The sequence below is a fragment of the Alosa pseudoharengus genome, unplaced genomic scaffold, assembly GCF_046254945.1.
Source record: "Alosa pseudoharengus isolate Yale_2024_CS ecotype anadromous, Long Island Sound unplaced genomic scaffold, YU_APseudo_1.1 YU_APseudo_1.1_scf_2, whole genome shotgun sequence".
Classification (NCBI taxonomy): domain Eukaryota; kingdom Metazoa; phylum Chordata; class Actinopteri; order Clupeiformes; family Clupeidae; genus Alosa; species Alosa pseudoharengus.
In genome coordinates this window covers 56,679,922-56,692,421 of record NW_027468663.1, presented here as the reverse complement: position 1 = coordinate 56,692,421, position 12,500 = coordinate 56,679,922, and the positions used below count along the sequence as shown (strand labels likewise).

The 12,500-nt window shown below is 43.4% G+C and overlaps 1 protein-coding gene and 1 long non-coding RNA gene across 2 annotated transcripts in view; one reads left to right on the top strand and one right to left on the bottom strand.

The window, feature by feature from the left end:
• The window catches only part of LOC143134887 (protein Smaug homolog 1-like), a gene marked incomplete at its 3' end in the record, with an annotated part of 56,095 nt that overhangs the window by 27,283 nt on the left and 16,312 nt on the right, over positions 1 to 12,500 (top strand).
• Positions 9,146 to 10,010, bottom strand: LOC143135433 (uncharacterized). The gene is made up of 2 exons (XR_012988951.1): positions 9,731 to 10,010; positions 9,146 to 9,393 (listed from the first exon to the last, which is right to left on the bottom strand). It is a non-coding gene; the product is annotated as an uncharacterized LOC143135433 (long non-coding RNA).

The following is a 12,500-nucleotide window of genomic DNA, read 5'->3' as shown; positions in this document are numbered from 1 at the left end:
TCTACTGTCCAGAGCTCCTTGGTGAAGGTGTGTGAGAGGTCTCCTTGGTGACTGTGTGTGAGAGGTCTCCTTGGTGAAGGTGTGTGAGAGGTCTCCTTGGTGACGGTGTGTGAGAGGTCTCCTTGGTGACGGTGTGTGAGAGGTCTCCTTGGTGACGGTGTGTGAGAGGTCTCCTTGGTGACGGTGTGTGAGAGGTCCATGTTGGGGACACACTGAGTGGCCGCTCTGTTGACTCCGCTGTAAGAAGAGTGGCGGTTGCGAGCTGTGCTGTGCTGTGCTGTGCTGTGCCGCGGCGTGGCGTGTTTGTTGTGCTAACAGGATAAATGCAGGACGCCCCTGACCACGGCCGCGCCAGGCCCAAACCCAGAGTGGCCACCTGGAACCCGAAGATCTGAGGCTCCGAGCCTATTTTGGACACAGCATGTCCCAAAATAAGGGCCTGTTTGAAAGCGTCTCAGAAAATAACTCTGGAAAGAGGGGCAGGCTAATAATGGAATATTTTGTGTCAGCGCGCGTGTTGTTTTTTCTTCACACCCTGTGAGCTCAGACGCTCGTGTTGGCGTGGTCTCGGGGGACCAGGAGGTTGAGGTTGTGTGTGTGTGTTTTTGGTTGATGTGTTCTCCGATGGTCCCGTATAAATAGGGCGTTATCTGCTGCATGGCCTGTGTGATGTGGTGTGGCTATTTTTAGAACAAGGGAATCATGTGTCTCACAAACAGACCTCTGGCCATGCACTCAACGTATGTGTGTGTGTGTGTGTGTGTTCCTACACATGTTTTTATGTAGTGTATAAGTGTAACTGTTGTCTTGTAGTGTATGTTGTCCAAACCTAGCCAAATAACTGCTCTTTTTAGTAAGCATGTTTTATGAGTCTAGGACTCCAGTTGGGGTTGGTCCACAATGCAAACCCAAAGACTAAGCATTTTTACAGCCCCTCATATAGTCTGTCTCAAAGTTGATCTAATAAAAAAGAGTCAACGCTTATTAGTGTACCAGATACATTAATAGTGTACAGTGTGTGCATATGTGGTTGTGTGTGTGTATGTAGTTTGTGTGTGTGTGTGTGTGTGTGTGTGTGTGTGTGCGTGCACGTGTGTGTGTGTGTGTGTGTGTGTGTGTGTGTGTGTGTGTGTATGTGTGTGGTGTGTGTGTGTGGCTGAAGAGACTGAAAGGCCTCGTCTTTGTAATTGTGCCGAGCTCATCTCTGAGAGACATACCTGCCTGCTTACACTTGTGCACTTCTGAAACGCTCTGAGCCTCACAGCTACAGAGGAGATGATGGACTCTCCTCTCTCTCATTCTCTCTCTCCTCTCTCTCATTCTCTCTCTCCCTCTACCTATCATTATCTCTCTCTTTCTCTCTCTGTTTGTCTCTGATCATCCAGTCAAACACACAGCCAGGTCAGCGAAGTGATGCATTGTGGGTAGAGGTTGTCATGTTTGGTGTCCCATGGCGTTCCACATCCTGCGCCTCAGTTCTTAGTCATGACACAAAGCAGGTGCTGGGACACACACACACTTTTTGACAGTTTGTGCCTAATTGTTATTTGTTTATTGTTTATTGTTTCTAGTGTCCACATTAGCTGGGGCTTAAGTCCCAGCTATTCCTCCTGGGGTCCAACAGTACAAGTGTAAGGCTGGTGAAATACTGCTCTTTTGCCTTTGAACTTTCTCACCAGGCAGGAACACTAAGAGGATTGTATTTCGATCTACTTCTGAGTCCTTGGAGCATGTTGTGTTGTTGGAAATTCACACCTTTATTACACTCCAAGAAATCAGGATCATCCGATCCAGCCAGGACCTTTCATCACGTGACGGAGTGTGACAAAGCTGTGTGTACCTCTCTCTATTTCTCCTTCCTTCCTTCCTCCCTCCCTTTTTCCCTCTCTATCTCTATCTCTCCTTCCTTCCTTCCTCCCTCCCTCTCTCTATCTCTCCCTCTCTCTATCTCTCCTTCCTTCCTTCCTCCCTCTCTCTATCTCTCTCTATCTCTCCTTCCTTCCTCCCTTTCTCCCTGTCCCTCTCTCCATCGCTCCTTCCTTCCTCCCTCTCCCTCTCTCTATCACTCTCCCTCTCTATCTCTCCTTCCTTTCTCCATCTCTCCCTCTCTCTATCTCTCCCTCTCTCTATCGCTCCTTCCTTCCTCTCTCCCTCTCCCTCTTTCTCCTTCCTTCCTCCCTCTCTCTATCTCTCCCTTGTTTCCTTCCTTCCTCCCTCCCTCTCTCTATCGCTCCTTCCTTTCTCTCTCCCTCTCTCTATCTCTTCCACCTTTCCTCCCTCTCTCCCTCTCTGTCTTTGGCAGGGTGAAACATTGTGTCGTTGAAGAAAAGGCTTTTTTTTAGTGAAGCTGAAGGTGATGTGTGGTGTAGGGGAGAGGGGAAGGGTGGAGATTTGGGTGAAGGTGGTGTGGTGTGGTGTAGGGGAGAGGGTGGAGATTTGGGTGAAGGTGGTGTGGTGTGGTGTAGGGGAGAGGGTGGAGATTTGGGTGAAGGTGATGTGGTGTGGTGTAGGGGAGAGGGTGGAGATTTGGGTGAAGGTGGTGTGGTGTGGTGTAGGGGAGAGGGTGGAGGTTTGGGTGAAGGTGATGTGGTGTAGGGGAGAGGGTGGAGGTTTGGGTGAAGGTGATGTGGTGTAGGGGAGAGGGTGGAGGTTTGGGTGGTGTGGTGTAGGGGAGAGGGTGGAGGTTTGGGTGAAGGTGATGTGTAGGGGAGAGGGTGGAGGTTTGGGTGAAGGTGGTGTGGTGTAGGGGAGAGGGTGGAGGTTTGGGTGAAGGTTAGGGTTGGGCACCGAAACACGGTTCTAATATGGCACCGGTGCCGACGCAAACGGTAGTAACTGCATCGAATAATAACGTTGATTTCGGTGCCTCATTTCGGTGCTTAAATCGCGTTTTTTTTTTTATACGAGGCATCACTGCATGCCATGCGCCATCTCTAACGTCTTGCTCTGATAGCAACACATCCAGATACAGTTAGCTAACGTAAACACTGGATGTATAAACCAGAGGGGTGCACCACATAGGCGAGAGAGAGGACAGTGTTTGCCAGCTTGCGGGAGCCCAGGTAGCTTTAAAGCGATATCACAAGCTCCTGTCAAAATCTGGCAGTGGGCCTAACTACACACAAGCAAAAGGCTATGAAACAACATCAACAATATAGCCTTCTTTACACAATATCTTCGCTAATGCACTAACTGGCATTTATTTGAAATGTTATCAGCAAAGTTGTAGGTGAAAACTTTATTTTACAGTGTGTTCTAAACAGCATAATGGCATGTTATTAATCTTTCATGTGCATGAGGCACATATAGCATCACAATGAATATGAAGATCATGTTAAAAGTTAGCTGGCAAAAACGTAAATATGTAGGTTACATACCTGATGTCACTGAGCTGTGAAAGAGGCTACGGAACCATCTCTGTAAGTTATCGCTAATTAAACTCAGCTGACTGGTGTTAGTGCATAGCCATAGTTGCTGTTAAAATGCCTACTACTGCTGGGAATCTAAACACTTCAACACCGACATGTAGCCTAACATGTTCAAAACTACTGCGTGTTGTGGGGGAAGACATTTCTTGAAGCATTTGGGAACACACTGAATTAACTGGAAAGTAGTCCCTGTTAGAATAGCTTGCTTGCAAATGCCGTTGTCGATGACTGGCAGTTCTATGGCAAGCAGTTTTAACATACCTAATGGCAAACTGCCTACACTGGGTAAACTTGAAAGCAGAGCTTACTTGTGTGTGCATCCATGGCAAGCTGTTTTAACATTTAAATGTATTATGCGTAAGAGCAATGAGATATTGATAGTAAATTGAATATAACAGTTCAATTTCATGTTCAAATTTGTCTTATCAATAAAAAAAAGCAATTCATGCTTTAGACCATTTTATTGTAAAAACAAAGTACCGGTTCAGGCACCGTTTCGGCACCGGACTCAGGATTTGTACCGTTTTAAAAGTATCGATTTAGCACCGGTATCGGATAAAACCCAAACGATACCCAACCCTAGTGAAGGTGGTGTGGTGTGAGGGGAGGGGGAGGGTGGAGGTTTGGGTGAAGGTGGTGTGGTGTGGTATAGGGGAGAGGGAAAGGGTGGAGGGTGGAGTTGTGTCAGAATGCTGGAAACTCAGCTACACCCACAAGCCCACAGGCTCACAGGCGGAGAGGTGGGTGGAGCTGGAGCTGGAGCTGGAGGTTTGTTTGCAGGGCCTGGGTGCCACGTAGAGTTCAGCGGTGCTCTGGGGCTGTGTAGCGCTGTTCTGTAGCTCTGTTCTACAGTTCTGTTCTGTAGCTCTGTTCTACAGTTCTGTTCTGTAGCTCTGTTCTATAGCTCTGTTCTGTGGATCGGATCTGTAGCGCTGTTCCGTAGCAGTGTTCCGTAGGGCTGTTCTGTAGCTCTGTTCTGTGGATCGGATCTGTAGTGCTGTTCCGTAGCAGTGTTCCGTAGGGCTGTTCTGTAGGGCACTGTGCTGCACTGACTAAAGGCGAGAGAGATTTTCTGTGTGAGCGAGGCACTGCTGTAACTCTCTCTCACACACACACCACACACACACACACTCACACACACACACACACACTCACACACACACACACACACACACACACACACACACACACACACACACACACCACACACACACACACACCACACACACACACACACACACTCACACACACTCTCTTACACACACACTCTTACACACACTCTTACACACACACTTACACACACTCTTACACACACTCTTACACACACTCTTACACACACTCTTACACACACTCTCTTACACACACTCTTACACACACTCTCTTATACACACTCTTACACACACTCACACACTCTTACACACACACTCTTACACACACTCTCACACACACTCTTACACACACTCTCTTATACACTTTTTTAGACACACTCTCTCTGCCTCTCTAAACTGATCACACAAACTTCCTTCTCCAGCCACTGTCATCGTCTCTCTTTGCCAATCTCGCTCTCTCTCTCTCTCTTCCCCCCAGCATCTTTCTTTCACTTCTCTCATTCTTCCCCTCTTCTTGTCTCTCTCTCTCTCTTGATTGTTTATCTGTTATTCTCTCTATCTTCATCTCAGTCTATGAATTCAGTTCTGAGCTTTCTTGACACGGGCATTGAAAACAGTGTTGCCAAAGAATATACGGTGTAGGAATTTAGAAAACATCAACACATACAATAACAACAACAAACAATAACTAGAAATGCAATTCCAAGGAATTACCAGTGCATGAAAATGCTAAAGTTGTGATGTAAAATATCATGTATAGTTAAAACAGATAATACAGAGATGGTTACTACGGTGATGCTAGGATAGACATGGCGGTTGCATAGCTTAATAAAAGTTGATAGTTTAAAAGTAGACTGTTTAAAAGCTGAATGTAGATAGTTTAAAAGTTGTTGATAGACAGTAGATAGTTTAAAAGTTGTTGATAGACAGCTAGTTTAATAGATAGTTTAATGATAGTTTAAAAGTAGACCGTTTAAAAGTTGAAGGTAAATAGTTTAAAAGTTGTTGACAGACTGGAAGTTTAATGAATGTTGATATCCAAATAGTTTAATGGCTGTGTATAGGTAGATATTTGACGATAACTGAAAGTTGGAATGGCTCTAATGTTTGCTAGAGGTTATGCTAAGATTTTTAACTAGTAGTTATGCTAACTATGCTAACTAGCATGCTAACTATGCTAACCATGTGACTTAGCTAACCTAGCTAATCATTTTTAGTTGTTATGCTAACTATGCTAACTAGCATGCTAACTATGTTAACCATGTGACTTAGCTAACCTAGCTAATCATTTTTAGCAGTTATGCTAACTATGTTAACAATGTTAACATGTTAACTATGCTAACCATGTGACTTAGCTAACCTAGCTAATCATTTTAGCAGTTTTGCTAAAAATGCTAACATGCTAACTAGCTACAGTGGGTAGGAGTCATAGTTGATGAAAAGTGTTGACATAGTTGATGACAAGTTAAAAGTTGTTGATAGACAGCTAGTGAATGTATATAGTTTAAAAGTTGAATGTAGATAGTTTAAAAGTTGTTGATAGACAGCTAGTTTAATAGATAGATAGTTTAATGATAGTTTAAATGTAGACCGTTTAAAAGTTGAATGTAGAAAGTTCAGTAGTTTAATGGGTTACATCGTTTAACAGTGGATTATTGTAGTGAGGACTTTTATTTTGAAACAGTTTTGGGCAGAGGAAACAGTTGAATAGGATGTGTAGTCTTAATTGACCCAGATTGTATGCTTAAAGATGAACTGAACTGGAATTTGAAGTAAAGGTGATATAACAGATGTATTTTATTTCTTCTCATTGGTACAATGATTAAAATGGCTGAATTTATTAAAAGGGATAAAATTGTACGTTGAAAGTGGTGTTGTTGTTACACGGGTGCTGCCATGTTGGATTTCAACAATCGGCTACGTCACTGGCATGGTAAGCTACTCTGCACTAGCACTAGCAGCCATAGCAGATAATGAGTCTGAGGCTAGCTGACATGGCTGAGGAAACTAACATTAGGCCTAGCTGAGTTACATATTGGCCATAAGCCATTTATCATAGGCTAGCCTACATCACAAAATCTCATACAAAATGAAACCAAACTAGTGAAACAAAGGCGAACACTTTAACTGGGGAAATTAATTTGGCATGAATCATACTGAACGCTATTTTGTCAATGAGCAGAAACACACACGACATTCAAACTATTGATAAGATGTGCACTATGGAAACTGGTCTGTAACTTTGGACGAATAAATGCCATTGACTTGCCATATCCTGACTTAAAAAATCCTTTTCTTGCTTACTTTATCGCAAACTCGGTGGAGCAGCTTGTAGTCTTTTTCAATTCATAGAAGGGCGAGCCCACAGTCTATGTGCCATGGAGCCTAAGTTTCAACTTCGGCTTCCTTCACCCAATGCAGTCACTGGTCGCAATTACAAAGTCTGGGAAGGTTCGTTCAGTCGTTTAAAGTTTTAAGTGCAGTAGCCTATCTGTCCCCTTTGGAATAATATCTCGAAATAGCCTCAGATGAGGTCCAGTGTATCCTCCGTGTATCTGGGGTCAACTTGGGGTAACGAAGTTTTTAACAGTTTCAAGGGAGGGAGAGAGAGAGCCCGTGTGAGTTGCTGTTACGAGTGCCAGTAGTCCATACACGGGTTTCCCGTTTACCAACAAAACTAGATGCGCGCGCAGCCGTGAGGCAGAAGACGCTTGGTGGCCGTCCACAACGTTATAAACTTAACCTAAATAGTCGGCTGCTGTAAGCTATAATCGGATTTTTTTGTATACCCCTGTTGTCTCAATGATAATAACATCTCATTTCAGACTATATTTCAAAGTTTGACGTTCATTTGGATTATTAATATAACATCGTATTTTGTCATTTTTGGCGAAGACATGCATTCCGTTAGGGATATTGAACATATTTAACATTCTCTAACCATCGTGATTTCGAATTGGTGCAGTTTTCAGCACAAAAACTCATTTTATTCTTTTGCTCTTTTGCATTGCTCTATGCTGTTCTATGATGCTTTCTGCCTCTTGGTTGCGCACGCATGTTTTCGTGACGTTCCATAGAAATCCATGTATACTGCGTTAGCCTACATTGACGTGACAATGCGTGTTATATAGCTTAGCACCGTAGCCTTCGCATAGGCCTAATGTAGTGGTGGTGAGTGAGTATGCAGTTGTGTGGAGGATGTACAGTAGGCAATGTGTGTGTGTGTGAGGGATGGAAGGAGACAGAGACAGCGTGCGTGTTGCTGTCTCAATCGCCCCTCGTCCAGTTTTCTACATGACCTGTAGGCTAGGTGGTCTACAGTAGCCTATGTTGTGCCGCACAAAATGTATCTATGTTGTACATTGCACAAAATGTATACCCCCCGAAATAAACACATACATAAATAAACATATTTTTCCCGTCACTTTGGCTTCCTTGAACATTTTCCCTACGTTTCGCCACTGCTTTGCAACAGATATATTCCGGAGCAGTGTCCATGCTCCGGCAGCGCCCACACAGTCATTTTCACCCAAATGATCCTACTGAAGGTTGAGCTGGAGCCTGAAACCCATCTAGTGGTAGTCAAGACACTACAGGCCTGTCCCTCACAGGCTCACATTTGTAACCCATGCCATTAAAATTACAAATTTTCGTGTATACATAATATGCTGCAGCTGTTGCCTATAGAACTTCTCAGGTCCTACCATGCCAGTGACGTCATTGAAACTGGCAGCGTTCTAATACTAACAAACGCAATTTTGGTGTTGCTTAAAAAAGGCTACGTATTGATTTTTTTTTAGTGTCATTTATTTTTAATTGTCATAATCAACACATTATCAATGTTGATTCTTTCAGTTCAGTTCATCTTTAAAGCCTGAGGCTGGAGGTGGCCTGAACACCTGCCATAGGAATTCTAATTGCTTAATGGCCGTATTATGATGTCATAATCGGCAATGTTAACCTTATACATTTCCACCCCTATTTTGAGTTTTTCCTCGAAATTGCACACCGCCTACTTAAAATGGCCCTGTTGCCACATACTTTGACTTACAATCAAGTGCCTGACCTCTTTGGAAAGCTAAGGCCTTGTAGAATTTTTTGGTACCAATAGATTGACTGTGTGATGAACTATCAGAGAGTGGCAAAGGGTAGAATGATAGTTTTTTTTATAGGCGGTTATGTACATCTCTAGAAATGACCACATTCTGCCCTCTTGGTCACTTATTTTCTCTTGAAAACACCACTGAGGCCCACTACCAGGTCTTGTGAATCTGTATGTCAAAGTAGATCCTTATAGGATGATGTATGACTGTGTGGGACCCATATTTGTGTGGGCATACACATGCGTTTTGCTAAGTGTCCATTTGGAGACTCCAAAAGGACCTTTGGTTACCCAAAACTAAAATGCTTCCTATACAAGAACCCCTTTATGTAGAACCATGATCTTGGTGTCAAATGAAAGGTTACACTCTCTGTGTCATGTTGCTTGTACCTGGAGTGCTTTGCAGTGGCTGTGCCATGAGTCCAGAGAAGCATTATCTGACCTGAAACTCTTACTTTTGCTCCTACGCCTTTGAGATTTCCATGAAAAAAGGACAAACAAGGTAATGCAGTGAACATTTGTATTATAAAATGAAACAAAGGTAAAAAATAGCAATACCCTGGCAAACGAAACATCAAATGATTCACATTCAATGCAATAGAAATGTATTTGTGTTGGCAACCACGGTCAACAAAATGGAACGTGTTATGAACAACTGAAATAGTCTCGGCCACCGGCTCCTCTTCCTCAGACACAGGATCGATCCTCAGCTCTTGTTTTTTTGCTTGGCGGGGCCCAGTCTTCATCGCTGTCACTGAAACAATTGTACAGATGGAAGTTAGGCTCAGACCCACTAAAGTATATGAAAACCCTTCCCAACAACTTATACAAATGATATAAATGTGTGTACTCAGGTCACACCTCCCCCTGCTCTCTCTTTTACACACACACACACACACACACACACACACACACACACACACAAACACACACTGCATTCTCACCTAACTCCCCTCCCCCCCAGGTACCAGAACACTGTTCACACTGTTCACACTATGAAACAAAGCTAAATGAAAAACTATGCACTAAACATTACAAAAGCAAACTAAACTGTATCTGTAACTGTATATGGATATAAGTAGTCTACTCACAGCTCAAAATCGGGGTCCTTCCCAGCTAAAAAGTTCTGCTCCTCCTCGGAGTCGCATTCCGAGAAAATGCTTTCTTCTCCTTCATCGATGTCCTCCAGATCTTCAATGTCCTCGGGTTCTTCGACATGTTTCGTCTTTTTTTTGTCTCTTTGGCATGTTTTACGAACAAAAACCTTCAAAAACATGTCTCTTGCTTGTTTAGTAACAAACTTCCAAACCACTGCTTCGGAATCTGGTTACGCATGGGCTATGCGCCTTGAGTTTAGCCGACAGGGAAGTAGAATGGGATGATGTGTCACATGTCTAAAGAAAGCTCTCCTCATTGGCTACACGGACATCTAGGTCCCATCTCATTGGCTCACTCAGACGCAGCGCTATGACCATTCAAAGACTGGTTGTCAGATTCATCGCTTACGTGACTCATTGGCTTTGATGGCATCTATCTCGACTCTCATTGGTCCTACAGACATGTAATGGGTATCGATGGAATCAGAAGAGCCTCGTGAACACGCGGAGTACCGTGAATCCAGCGACAATAATGGAAGTAAAACCGAAATATCTGGATTTCCGCGAAAAATAAGTGTTTACTTCGCTTCTTTTCGTATGTATCTGTTTTGTTTGTACTGGCGTGTACAACTACTCAATATATTGGCAATATAACAATGTAGATATTTTACATCTATGGATTCTTACGAAAATTTCAAGACCAAGCATGCTGGGCTAACTTATTGGTACGGCCATACAGACAAGTGACAAAATATGAACGCAGCAACTTTGGGGGGTGGTGGAGGGGGGTATTCTGATATGTTATATATCGGGATAAACTTATATTTTACACACGAAATATATGTTAATTCATGGAAAGCTTTACATATATCGATTCTTGAGTTTCTCAGCTTTAAAATGGTATATAGCATGACTATGGTAGTTCATGATAAGGTGCAAAGAAATGCATGGGGGTTGTTGGGGGGAGGTGGGGGGCACTGTATTTGCCCGAATACGGGTCACCCGTAGTGTACTGGGTTAAGTCTATGGGGATTTTTAAAAAGTTTTTCTTTAATAGTTTAAAAAGTATAAAAGTTTCAAAGTTGAAAAGACATAGCAGCTTGGTCCGTTTGAAGACCTACGTTACAAAGTTTGAACGAAGTTTCTAAGTTAAACTGTTCAAGAGAAATTGCGTACGGAAAAAGTGGTAAGCGGAATAATAATAAGAAGTTGTTGTTGATGTTGCCTTGGAAGAACAGTACAGTGCATTTTCATGCACTGTAACAACACAGCATGTGTGATGTGTGATCTATCTCATGGTCTACCTGCTTTCTCTTTCTCTCTCTGTCTTTCTCTCTATCTCTCTCATTCTTTCTGAATTTCTCTGTCTCTCTCTCTCTGTCCCTCTGCCGTCTCCTCTCTTCCTCTCTGCCGTCTCCTCTCTCTCTCTCTCTTGCTCTCTCTATCACTCCCTTCCCATTCCTGGTTAATTTAAATATAGAAGAGAGAGGGAAGCTTTGTGTGTGTGTGTGTGTGAGAGAGTGAGAGAGAGAGAGAGAGAGAGAGGGAAAGCATGGCTTCCCAAAGAGCAGCGGCTCTGTGGTCACTGTACGACTGGTGAGGTTGAAACAGAGATGCACTTTCTCCTACACTGTCCAAAGTTTGAACAGATTAGAAAAAGATATTCTTTACAATTCTCAAATAAAATTCCAAATTTTAGCTCCCTTAAAGACTGTGATAAATTGGCCCACCTGCTAGGAGAAGGATTGACTGCTCCGCTGGCTGCAAAATACATTACAGCTTGCCACGACATGAGGGACAGTGAGTCGGACACTTTGCCACAATGCCCGACATAATGTCTGTACTTAATCCAATGTGTTATAATGTGTATGCTGTGTGTGTGTGTGTGTGTGTGTGTGTGTGTGTGTGTGTGTGTGTGTGTGTGTGTGTGTGTGTGTGTGTGTGTGTGTGTGTGTGTGTGTGGAAAAAGAGAGAGGTATACACACTTTTTTTCATGTTACTGTTTCCTGTAATGCTGTCAATGTTCTAATTGTTATGCTGTTTTAATTGTGCTTTGGCAACACTGTACTTACACTGTACTTACTAGTCATGCTAATAAAGCAACCTTGAATTGAATTGAATTTAGAGGGGGAAGCTTTGTGTGTGTGTGTGTGTGTGTGTGTGTGTGAGAGAGAGAGAGAGGGAAGCTTTGTGTGTGTGTGTGTGAGAGAGAGAGAGAGAGAGAGGGAAGCTTTGTGTGTGTGTGTGTGTGTGAGTGAGAGAGAGAGAGAGAGGGAAGCTTTGTGTGTGTGTGTGTGTGTGAGAGAGAGAGGGAAGCTTTGTGTGTGTGTGTGAGAGAGAGGGAAGCTTTGTGTGTGTGTGTGTGAGAGAGAGAGAGGGAAGCTTTGTGTGTGTGTGTGTGAGAGAGAGAGAGAGAGAGGGAAGCTTTGTGTGTGTGTGAGAGAGAGAGAGAGAGGGAAGCTTTGTTTGTGTGTGTGTGTGTGAGAGAGAGAGAGGGAAGCTTTGTGTGTGTGTGTGTGTGAGAGAGAGAGAGAGAGAGGGAAGCTTTGTGTGTGTGTGTGTGTGTGAGAGAGAGAGAGAGAGATAGGGAAGCTTTGTGTGTGTGTGTGTGTGTGTGACTTCCATTGTATTACACATGTGCACATGTGGTGCAAAGTGGTACTGCAGATCCAGTACAAATTCAATGGATTTATAGACAATATTTTAAAAAATCTTATCTCAATGAAGAAACTCAGCAACAAGCCCACATTTTGGGCAGATGATC